General features: G+C 41.8%; 1 long non-coding RNA gene across 11 annotated transcripts in view; it reads right to left on the bottom strand.

Annotated features, from left to right (window-relative positions):
* The window catches only part of LOC148380022 (uncharacterized), a 199,698-nt gene that overhangs the window by 77,134 nt on the left and 109,653 nt on the right, over positions 1–12,911 (bottom strand). For all 11 annotated transcript variants that reach the window (XR_015855111.1, XR_015855110.1, XR_015855112.1 and 8 more), the window contains 2 exons: positions 5,915–6,048; positions 2,808–2,863 (listed from right to left, as the gene is read on the bottom strand). This is a non-coding gene — a long non-coding RNA (uncharacterized LOC148380022). The remainder of the gene's footprint in view (positions 1–2,807; positions 2,864–5,914; positions 6,049–12,911) is intronic.

Genomic DNA, 12,911 nt, shown 5'->3' on the forward strand with positions numbered 1-12,911 from the left:
AGCAAATAAATCACAAGTTAACTCGTATGGAGGGATTACCCGCGTGCAAACACGATGGAGAGCTTGTCGAGTGGAAAGGGCGGTTAGAAAAAATAGGAATGAAGTACCGTAACCTTGGGTGAAAAAACGAGATGTCACTTCTCTGGAAAATCCTCCTCTGTTTAATGTCATGACTCTTTTTGTAAATTGTTTACGGACACAAAGATTAATCAAGCAGGTTTTGTCCCGTTGTCCACTTTTTGGTCCAATTCCGGTTAATCCCGTTTTTTTGTTCCTGTTGTTGAATCTCATAACAGGTTGTGTGACGCTGATTAGAAAGCGGATGCCGCTCCAATTTATCACATCCCATTTGCCGCCTCCCGTTGCCAAATGGACAGGGCCTGTCAACGGGATTGAGGCCCGCGTGAATACGTGCTCGTCCGTGCCGCCTTCACTGCAGCCATAATTACCTCTGTCTGAGGGTAACCAACAGTGGCGGATCTCATTATGCCATGATATGGGTCGCGTCTGCATCTACGGGCTTCGGATACACACGCTCATTTACATATGAATGTGTACTTTTTTGCACGGGTGCGAAAAAGCGCGCGTCCGTCTATCCCAGACGCCCACGCGTGCGCACAAACACGTCATTTACATATAAAAGCGTTAATGCGTGACACACAAGTTACATCGTACGCACACCCGGCAGACTATTCATACGGGCTACTCATAAATTTAGACACTTCTGTCAGAAGGCCCTCGCCGGCAGACGAGGATATGAACCCAATATAGCATACAGAGATAAGCCGGTGACTCTGGAAGCAGAACTAATATTATTTGCACGGTGTCGAACGTTTATCTGGCGCCGGCTGCAAAGTGATGGTTCTGTGTCACTTTTGTTTAATAATGATGTGCCAATAGTAATATGCCTGCTGGCTGGAAACCCATTACAGTTCAAAAGATTATCCAAATACAATCTAATTTGGAATATTGCATTTTGACAGCCTGTGACTAGAGAAGGTGGGATGGTATTTTCTTTCCTTTTGCAAAATTCCAATTAACATTTTTAACGCTCGACAAAGACTCATACGTGCCGAGGTGGTTTGACTGCGCCAAAGGTTTTGATGGTTTCACAAAAAGAACTTTTGGCTTCATGTGAACTTTGGATTTTGGAAAGCGGCGGGTTTGGTTTGACATCAATTTGGCAATGTGAGATGGTTTAAAAAATAGTTAAACTGTTTAATTGCTTCGAGGCTCGTCATTATCAGGAACAACAAGTTGCCCTGTGGCGCCAACCTTCTAAAACATGATAATGAGCTAATATGTAAATGAAGCGCACACATGCAACTGAAAAATGTAAATACTTTATAGTAATTAATTACTTCATCCTGTGATAATACTGTAAATAGCAAAATTAATTTTGTAGAAACTAATCCTTTTTTTTTGTTTTTATCAACATTTATAAGTGTTTGATTTTACGTGTCCAAGCGTAAAGTGAAAATGTATGTAACAAAGTGTCAAACCGCAAAGTGAAAACGAATTGCGTGTACCGCAGTGTTACAATCTATAAATATCAGCGATGTAGCTCTCCTAATGAGGCTGATGAAACAGCGTGTCGTCAACCCAACCGCATCGCCATTCATCTTCACAGCTTCATCGCACATGAACTCATCAAAGGCGTATTGGTCGGCCGATGAATGAATGATAAAGAAACTTCATCATCAATGCCGACATACTGGAACTTCGCAGAAAAAAAAATTGCACTAGATTAGCCTGATGACATCGGATCACACGCGTGTTATACATGTTGCATTGCGTCATTGCAATGACAATAAAAAAATATTAAAAAAATATAAAAACGTATATATAAAAACATTGCAGTATATAAAAAAAGATATGTACCGTATTTTCCGCACTATAAGACGCACCTAAAAACCTCCAATTATCTCAACAGCCGCCAGTGTGCCTTATAATCAGGTGCGCCTTATATATGAACCAATATTGAGCCACTATAGCAGGCGTGTCCAAAGTCCAGCCTGCGGGCCAAATGTATATATCTTATATATGGACAAAGTTTTAAAATGGGCCATTCATTGAAGGTGCGCCTTATAATCCGGTGCGCCTTATATATGGACAAAGTTTTAAAATGGGCCATTCATTGAAGGTGCGCCTTATAATCCGGTACGCCTTATAGTGCGGAAAATACGGTATATATATTTTTTTTGTATACAGCAATTTTTTTAATATATTTTTACGTACAGCTATTTTTTTTAAATCCAGCCAATCTCAGATTTCTCCTCCCACAAGAGCGTGAGTCTCATGATGATTTGCAGTCATTGGAGCGTATCTGCCTCCATCCTCATAGGAAAGCCTGACGCCGCTTCCACTTTTCTCGGGCATTACGCACTTACATATACTTGGTAATAAAGCCAGCATGCTCAAATCGGGCATGAAAACATGCGCGGCCAGTGTGAAAAGGAGCATGTTGAGAAGCAAAAATTGGTTTGGCGATGACACGTGGCCATGAGTAGCATGTGGTTAGGTTCGTTTGCAGTTCCTTACAATTGCGTTGGATTATACTGACAGCTGTTTGGAATATTTTCAAAATTATTGTCAAGCTGCAGATGCATAACAAAGCAAAAAAACAAAAAAAATTACTGCATTCAGTTCTTGTTAAAGGAAAGGTCATTTTGCTTGTGCTTATGATGCAAAAAAAAAATGCCACATTTCCAAATACCACAACACTCACTTATATCATGCAGAAGCAACACTGCATGGTGCAACATAAGCATAAAAAAAAAATCAAAAAAATTATTGTCGTTGCTTACCTCACACTCTTCTGTCCCAGAACCGAACAAGCGGGCTGCCCGAACTCACCCCGCACCTGCAATAAAAACACAAATACGTCAATATAATATACATATAAGCTCAAATTGATATGTGTGCATGTCAGCAGATAACGCTGTCTATCTGCCGAACCCGTATTTGCCTCAATAAAAAATCCTCCCATCAGGGGACTCGTCGTAAATCTCCAAACGTGTCTGCCGGATGGCTCGCTTATATTGTTGCGTGCATGCAAAAGCTCTGACAAGCACTGCCTGGCCTTGAGGTGGCTCCATAACCATCCCCAGATGAGCCAAGCTCATATACATACGCACATGTGTTTGTGATGTTATTTCCCTTTGTTATTTTCATGCATCCGTGAGATTGATTCCTTTCATTTTCCGCCTTCATGGAAGATGCCCAGTCCTACATTTTTATTTCCAAGTTATCAGGCTACATTTCATGCACGCGATCGGTGGCCTTGCGAGATTGATTCATTTCCATGCTTCCGTAATAGCGCATGCACACACCGGTCAAAAGCGACTCGAGGTAAATCTGGACGATAATTTCCAACCCAAGAGCAAGGACACTAATGCTCAGTTTGAGTTGTTGTTGCAAAACTGCAATGACACACACGCTGCTGATTTGAGTCGCTCATGTAGCTAAACACACAGTTCACATCCTGTCAACAAAAGCTCTGTAAATATTTGCCCGTTTCTTGAAAACATATTAAATATGCAGACTGTCATAGATGTCAAACGAAAAGACAACACGTTGTGTGAATAGAAATAATGGAATTATAATATTATAATTGGTGTGTGTGGCAGATTTGTCACAATATACTCAGTAAGCCACAAAAAGCAGGATAATATTTTTTCCAAGATGGAAAAAAAAATAGTTTTCAATGACCAGCTGTGCTTGAGTCAAAAAGAAAAAAAGCATTTCCATGGTTACAAGTCCAGCAAGGTCAGATACAGGAAGTAAATGCTGACTGTTGATTGGCTGCCACATAATTGCACTCTTCCATGTGTCTCATTTCGAAGCCCGATCATTTCTATTCTTTTATTCAGCGGCTCGGGAGACGTATTGTACGCTGTGATAAATTATGCATTGTGCTCATCTGGTATCTTAAAAATAACCTGTGCATCAAGTCACCGCCGCCCATAAAGCCGCTGTCAATAACCTCCTAGCATCATCTTAATTAGCTGTGAAAAGCCTTTCATTTATTGGCTCGTCACCCGTCTTCCACATCCACAATAAATTTGATGACTGAGAAGACTAAAGGTACTTTTTTTCTTTTTCCCCTCATCTCATCCTTTTCAGTAGAAATACTGGCGGCGATCCCAGCGTGTACTTTTGACAAGCTGGCACTTCAATCGAGGTTGTTTATAATAAAAAGGCGTAACACACTTTTATACCGCGACATAAATTCCTTATCCACACAAACCATAACTTGCAGTAGCATCCGGCTGTTTTACATTCCCTTCCTATAAACCCATTCGTGAATAGCCGAAAACACCCCGTAATGTTCTCGGTTTATCTTTAACGCTCTTAAATGGCTCACAAACACCTTTTTAACTGCACAATTAAAAAGCTAGTTCAGGTAATTCTTAAAGGCAGGTGCTCACTCGCATAATGAAACGTCTGCTTTTTAATGCTACGCTGAGGGCACGCCGACGGCACCGTCGGGTTCAGGAGGTCGCGGGGACCCCGTCGGCGGGTGCGTAACTTCACGCCGAGCGTCAGATAATGGAGCATTAACATGAATAATGCATGTCGTGTTGACAAGCGAGGGGAAACACACAGAGTAGTCTAAATATTCTATAAGGGGAGCAATTTATGGAACAGAATAGCACTTTGGGAACTAATGGGCCATCAAGTGTCACATCTTATGATGAAAAGTACAGATGTGATCCGCAACTCATTATTGCGCCCACCCCAAAAATATATTTTTAAGCATTTGCTGTGTGCTTCTTATTTTTCAGGAAGCTCTATTTTGCAGAATATTGTAAAGATATGTAATGAGCACTATACCGTATTTTCCGGACTATAAGGCGCACCGGACTATAAGGCGCACCTTCAATGAATGGCCCATTTTAAAACTTTGTCCTTATATAAGGCGCACCGGACTATAAGGCGCACCATTAATGCATCATGTCAGATTTTTAATCTAAATCAAATCATTCTCCATTTTATCTTTTACTTTATAATCACAAAATAATGATCCATAGTCTTTTTGATTCATGATTCATAGTCTACAGCGGGCCACTTATGATTGGTTTCATGACACAATGCTTCGGGCCAGTTTCAATTTAGGAATTTGGTCCATATATAAGGCGCAATGGGCTATAAGGCGCACTGTCGGCTTTTGAGAAAATTTTAGGTTTTTAGGTGCGCCTCATAGTCTGGAAAATACGGTAAAAGAATTTCCAAGACAGTGTTTGTCTGCATGAGTCTTACTTTTATATAAAAAGAAAAAAAAATGAAGCTGTCATGATATGCCTTTCAAGTTGTGGACAGCTAAAATATTTATAGCACTGAAAAGTGTTTGTTTCACTCCTATTCACATCAAGATGACATCATCAATGTGTTAGATGCTAAAATACACTCGCTACCTGTTTTCATGCCCCCCCCCCCCTCAGGTATGACTTTACTTCATCTTTCATCATCCACCTGATTAGCATCTTAACTCACTAAATTCCATATATATCCCTTACATAATCCCGCGAAGCATAAAGCTCCATTTAGGCGCATGGGCGACTTTTATTTTCCCTCTCACGAAACATGGCTCTCATCTCAGACAGGCTGACCCAGTTCTGCTCCTTTACCCGCAACAGACTGTTGCCTAGAGGGGAGGCTGGCCGCAACATAAGGCTGTGGCAGAGCCCACTGGTTCAGAGGTCCATCTCAGCGGGCTCCTGTTTGCTCGCCGTCTCCCCTCAAGTCATTACGAGTATAGCGGGGGGTGGGGGCGAGCGATGGATGGCTTCAGGCCCGACGAGGCGCTTCCACTTGTCTGATCGTTCAAGGTCGCGGCGAGTAAATCGATACGCTGATGTATTGGCAAGTGGGGAGCTTTGTGCGTTTCTGTTGAGTGTGCGCAGATCCTCACCTGGGTCACACAGTTAGTGCAGTTCCTTTTCCTCCCGCTAGATGTCAGTAGAATGCAGCGAGGGTTACGTGAGTGCTCCATCAGCTTGGGTGTCTTTGTTTGTGGCAATCCTCACAATGGGACAGCAAGTGCATCTGATATGAAACACAGAAATGTTGTTTCCATTAAACGCAAATGCAACACCAGGGAATCAAAACTGCATAAATATGCAACAGACATTATATGCAACAGTGGGGGATGCAACAAAAGGTTTTGAGTATTTATTTTTCTGACAACTTTTTTTTTTACTTGCCGGGGAATCAAAACAAGACTAGTAGGTATAGTTAAAACACATTCGTCAATTCATATTAAATGTGCGCTACATCGCCCTCAGCAATGTATACTAAATATTAACGCTTCATTGTCATATTTATCATTGCAGGCATCTTTGACGCAATAACAACATCCATATTTAAAAACAATAACATGCTTGTGCATTAAATAGCCGCTATCAAATATTGCATGGGGCTAAACGTCTCATCTATATGAAAGTTTCATTTAAAGCGCCACACGCTGTCACTTTGCCTTGTGTCGAATTCTCACACTGACTTTCAATATAATCAAATTAAAACAAATAGCCTTGTTGAGGTACAGACGCATTATCATATGAGAAATGGCATTTATCATAGCTATAATTAGCTAGCCGACTGTGTCTCATCCAAAAAGACATTAATGTATCCTGGTGTAATATTATCACATGGATATATTCTTTTTTCACGAGCTAATCTAATTCACCCGCCTAATAGGTCATAATTAATTGTTCCACCATTAATCGAATGATGTCATAGCGACATGCCTCCGGGGAAAATGAATGATGTCAATTTCCAGGAACGTTGCCTACCGCCAGTGTCATGGTGCGTTCCAGATGTATAATAACAATCCCAGGTTGTGTTTTTGTCTGTGTGCGACTTGCTGTCAAAATCTCATCAAGCTCCTCACGTCAGCTTCATCACTGATGAGCGTGACTGCGCGATTATCGCCGATTAGCTCGGGTCAAAAGGTTCAAACATTATTGAGGAGGATATTACGGCGCGGTGAGACATGAATATTTAACCGTCTCATTCTTGCTCTTTGGCTAACTGAAGCCAGATGAGATGATGATTAGCCTTGCGGACAGGGCTAACGACTTGGGATGGATTAGAGTGGATGGCCGTTGAATGGCTCGATGACATGGAGTGGACAGTCTCATTCATGTGATGCTCGCTGGATGGAGGACAGGAGTGAGCCGGCCAATTAAATCCGAGTGGTTGAGATTTGTGACTCTCATATGGTTTCATTTCAAGAGGACCCTTAAAAATTAATCCTCAGTTATTTTCCTTTCGTTAGCAACACGCTAGTTCCAGCCTCTTGTAGGAGATCTCATTCGAATGTGCAGTTGTACCTAATAAAGTGTCCAGGGAGTACCGTATTTTCCGGACTATAAGGCGCACCTAAAAACCTAAAATTGTCTCAAAAGCCGACAGTGCGCCTTATAGTCCGGTGCGCCTTATATATGGACCAAATTCCTAAATTTAAACTGGCCCGAAGCATTGTGTCATGAGATCAATCATAAGTGGCCCGCTGAAGACTATGAATCAAAAGACTATGGATCACTATTTTGTGATTATAAAGTAGGTTTTTTTGCATCTGAAGTTGAAATAAAAAAGATAAAATGGAGAATGATTTGGATTAAAAATCTGACATGATGCATTAATGGTGCGCCTTATAGTCTGGTGCGCCTTATATAAGGACAAAGTTTTAAAATGGGCCATTCATTGAAGGTGCGGCTTATAGTCCGGTGCGCCTTATAGTCCGGAAAATACGGTATATGGAGAAGACTCAGGTCTCTTATTCCCACTTCTGGCACACGAGCCAGAACAGGCCAAAACAAATACTGATGAGCAGTGGGAGAAACCATATTCCTGCTGCTGCCGGGTATGCATTAACCTGGTTAAAACTACCTCAGAGACATCCGTATTTACTCATGTATGTTTCATGTGAAGTACTTTTAATCACCTTGTTTTTCCAAATGTGCTATACAAATACACTTGCCTTGCTTACACACAAACACAAATGCATATTTTAACCGCCTTGCAAGTGTTGGCGCTCTCACTTGACAACCATCTGCCCCTTTGTTTCACACAGCATTACAACCGCTGCCAGAGACTGTGTGTGTGCACGTGTGTGTGTTATCACTCGTGGGCACACACGCTTCTATATCCAGAGTGTGTGCTGGCTGCCAAGTGTCCATTTGGTTGGGGATTTTTTGCCAAGGTGAGGTGGAGGTCAATGCCGCACAGCTGAATCATTGAGCAGGACTGAGATGAGACACTGCCAAGCTTGGCAAGTGACTACATAACACCATGTCATCATCTGTGTACTAGATAGATACCAATTCTCAAAGCAGAATATATTATATCATTACAGCATAGTAAATTACAGCCTAACATTCAGTCAGGTGTACCTAATGAAGTGTCCAGTAAAAGAGGTTTTCTGGTCTGTTCGGTGGTCAACCGTATATTTTTTCCTGCATGGGGCAAAAAAAGATGCCCAGTCCCCACTGAGCGTTTCTGCTTTCATTTTTGGATGGAATCAATAATGGATGAAACTCCCACCGCTTTGCACCCAGGGATTTGCTTGAAGCGGCAAAATAAAAAAAAAAAATCTTAGAAAAGCAGCTGCAATCCTGCCGGTGTCACGTTTGACCGCCAATTAGCGGCCATGTTTGACAGTGGCGTGCTGCTCCCGACTGTTTGGGAGGCTGGCGAGAAAGACGCTTCCATTCGCATAGTGACAGGCACCACCCGGGGACCCTCTGACCTACTCTCCTAACCACTTTATTGATCTGCTGGCCAAAGATGTGAGCGCCTATTGAGGTCATCATTAATGATTTATCCTATCTAGAAAATGTCAAATGTGGCTTGGGAGCATAAACATGAACACGTCAGATGTTATGGACTCATAAACATGTGAGAGCTTTGAAGGAATTCTCCGCACGTCTTTATATGAATCATACATGTGGAGAGGAGAAGAGGCCGAGTACAGAGGCGGCTTTAGCATAGAGTGAAGCAATCATTTCATCACAATTTAGCTGAGATGCTGTCACTCACTATACGCGGGACTCCCACTGAGAGATATATGTTATTCTGAATAATCTTCCACTTGGCTCCATCGCTCACTCTCTCCCTGCCGGTGGAAATCAATAAGGCCATCTAAGAACAGTGCATGCGTGTCATAGGCGGTGGACGCCGATGCTTTCAGACTATAGTCTTGCCTTTCGATGAATATTCTAGCACGCGTGCACACATATACGATGCATTAGGGACTCCACCTGGACTTCCACTCAAGCATGGCATCCCGCAGGGACGGATCGAATGCACTCTGCGACATGCAATCACCCCGCGTTTGGGACTTTATGCGTGCGGAACGGACACAAATGCATTCGAAACCTCAAAGTCGACTCAAGTATTTCTCCGTGCCCCCCCCGAGGGTTTGAGAATGGCACGCGGAATTTCATGCTTATTTTCTTACTGGCCTGAGGTTGGCGTGTGAAAATTGTTGGAGGTTCGGCACAGAGGTCCATTCACGTATTTGGAGGTGAGGATTTACGAGCCGGGGCGAGAGCGGCGAGTCGGCGACGTAAATTGGACTTTACGAGAGGAATTCTGTCAGCTCTTAAAACGCAACATTTCCACCGAAGGAGAGCTTCATGAATTAACCATGGTGTTTGGATTCAATATAAATATTTCTACATGAACGTGGTCAAAGGTGGGTATAGAGGAAACCAAAGTTAAACGCAAGCAATGTTACTTACATGACTCTTAGTAAAATGTAGTTTTTGAAATATTCAAGCACTCTGGAAAAAAAAGATTGTTTTAATGATTATTTTAAGTTAGGGGACGATTACATTTATAAGTTGAAAATGCACAAAAACTAAAATATTTAGTGAAATTGCCTAGCTAAAAATGTTATAAGCTTTGACATTTTGAGTTCGCACAGCTTGTTTTTTTAGAAATGAAAAGAAGAATTACACACACACTAAAGTCTTCATCAGCTACTGTATGAATACTCAAACTGTTGTTTTTTTTTCCCCCCCTCATAGAAGCATATAAATAATAAATGGTCCTAGCCTAAAGGCACTCCCGGCAAAGTTTTAGACAGCTCGCAGCACTATTGAGTGATGTTTTTGCCAAATAATCCCCTGTTTACTTTATCATGCATGCTCACGAATGCGAAGCTTTGTGTCACTGTCAAGCTGCGCCACTGAGACGCTGTTGGTGGCGGCGATATGCAAAAGAGGAGCAAAATGCATGTTAAAACAATAATGCCATCGTATGCTCCAAAAAAAAAAGCCACCTTTCTCCTTAGCATTAAACTTCTCTCGTGGCCGATCCATGGAAAACAAAGACCCTCTCATGTTCTCACACATATGAGTCATTTATCAATACTCCAAACGCATGATCTCATTTCGCAGGTTGTGCAAATTACGCCTACATTAAGACGTATGTACGCGAGCGTGTTGAAATCGCTTTACAGTGCGGGATATAAATCCGAAGAAGTCGGCCATTGTTGGACTTGAAATGTCTTAATGGTCCCAGTTGCGAGTTAGCGTGTGCGCTATTCCCGCATCAGTGCCTTTAAACACCTCAGTCATCATTGTGCGGCGCCGGTGTTTATTTAAATGGATTTTGCCTGCTTAGGCTGTAAAGAGAGCGGCAAGAGAGGGCCTCGTGAATTAACGGCAATAAAGCGGCCACGCCGTTCCGTCGAGGTGGGCCAAACTAGGCCAGGCGGGACCGTCAAATCCCCGAGCCGCTCTCCCGACAACCTACCGAATTCAAGCTAATTGTCTCTCCTTGTCATGGCTGTTTATTCAAGCCTCAGCACTCTCCCCGCCGTAATGGATTCAGGGCCCTGACAAGCCATGTTTGATTGATTTCCCTGCCTGACCATCGAGTGGAAGGACTCCTGGCTGCGTGCCAGCTGTACAGTAAGCCGTCCCCGCCGCGTGGCGTGCAAAGACGGAGGCACTATAGCATAACCGTTGCGCTATAACGTGACGGGAGGATACAGCGGCGTGCTGCCCGCGGGGGGTCATTAACATTTAGCAGTCAATCAGATTTACTTGGGTTTCTTTAAGTGTGTTTAACCTTTCTACTTTTGGGTCGGATTATGAAACTCAAGTCACAATGTAGAAAAAGTTGGGTTGAGTCAATGAGTTCTACAGTGTGTGACTTTTGTGGGTTTTTATGTGTGTCACCACTGAGCAATTCTCATGACATATGTGGAAGGAGGGGGGGGGAGTGGGGGGGCTGTGAATCGCCTCTGTTAAGATGATAGATCCAAGCCGGCCCCTCAGAGAGGTCAATTAAAGTTCACGGCTGGGGAGTTCAACTTGTCTCAGTGCCTCTGGAAGCAGCTTTTGCCAAATATTAGTTCAGGAGCCAAGATGGGTGGCGGCTTGAATTTTTATTGGGTGGACTGACTGTCAAAATGAAAAGATTGGATTCAAGTTTTATTTATAGAGCGGGAGTTTACAAACTCGGCAGGTCGAAAAACATTCGTTATATGTATTTGGAGTTTTGATTTGATTCAGAAGGTCGACTTGAAACACAAAAATGAAGCATTTAATTGGTGGAGGTGGAGTTCATATGTATCGTATTTTCCGGACTATAGGGCGCACCGGAATATAAGGCGCACCATGAATGCATCATGTCAGATTTTTAATCCAAATCAAATCATTCTCCATTTGATCTTTTTTATTTCAACTTCAGATGCAACAAATTACTTTATAATCACAAAATAATGATCCATAGTCTTTTTGATTCATGATTCATAGTCTTCAGCGGGCCACTCATGATTGATTTCATGACACAATGCTTCAGGCCAGTTTAAATTTAGGAATTTGGTCCACATATAGGCGCACCGGACTATAAGGCGCACTGTTGGCTTTTGAGACAATTTTAGGTTTTTATGTGCGCCTTATAGTCTGGAAAATACGGTAAATGAGTCACACAATTTTGTACACAAACACTAAAAAAAATTCTATAATGTGTTTTTACTAATCCACAGAAAGAAATCTATTTTTTTTCTTACGCATGTGTGACAGCGAGGTGCTCTCATTATCGCCGAATAACTAAGCAAGTCTGCCCTGCTGAGAGGCTGTCAGAGTTGTTAATATGCAAACATGCAGCAAATTACCAATTTTTGTATATTTTTTAAAGCTGGAGGATAGAGCTTCACTCCTAACAGCTATTAATTGGAACTCTTATGTCACACTTTCCCCTTCCCTAATGCATTACCTATGCACTACTTTGAATGTTCACACCATTTAAGTCAAGCAGTTAAGTGCAATAAGTGGCAGCGCGCTGTCACATCGGCGAGAAAATATGCAACGAATAATTTCGACAGCGCAACATATGTTGTGTATGATTGAAAGCCAAGATGAATTATGAAGCACGGTTAAATAAAAGGGAGGGGGAATTATCCGTAGCCGTCAGCACGCATTGATTGATGGACTTCGCTTGTTGCGTGTGCGTAATTGCAGACAGACACGAATTAGAACTATTACGAGAGAGGAAATCACAGAGGAAGGCTCTGATTCATGTAATTCATCAAACACATTTTTTTTTGCATTTTTAGCAGCATTTAAAAAAATATATTAAATTTTTTATCTATTTATTTTATTTATATAAATTATTTAAAAAATATTGAAAGTGTCATTAAATAGTACTATCTTATGATTGTTTTTTGTTTTGCTGCATATTTAGATCTATTTTGTGGGTTCATATTTAAAGTGTCATTAAATATTCTTATTTTATGAATTTTTTTTGGTTGTGCTGCATATTTGGATCGATTTTGTGGGTTCAACTGCCGTTAAAATGAACAATTGTTCCGTTTCTTTCAGCTCTTTCTGAGTCAGCTCTCAGGATGAAGTTTTGTTACTTTTCCAAAAAGAAAAGTCGATTTATCCACGTAT

This window comes from Syngnathus floridae, chromosome 21, assembly GCF_059516105.1.
Source record: "Syngnathus floridae isolate MCC-2025c chromosome 21, RoL_Sflo_1.0, whole genome shotgun sequence".
In the NCBI taxonomy this organism is placed as follows: domain Eukaryota; kingdom Metazoa; phylum Chordata; class Actinopteri; order Syngnathiformes; family Syngnathidae; genus Syngnathus; species Syngnathus floridae.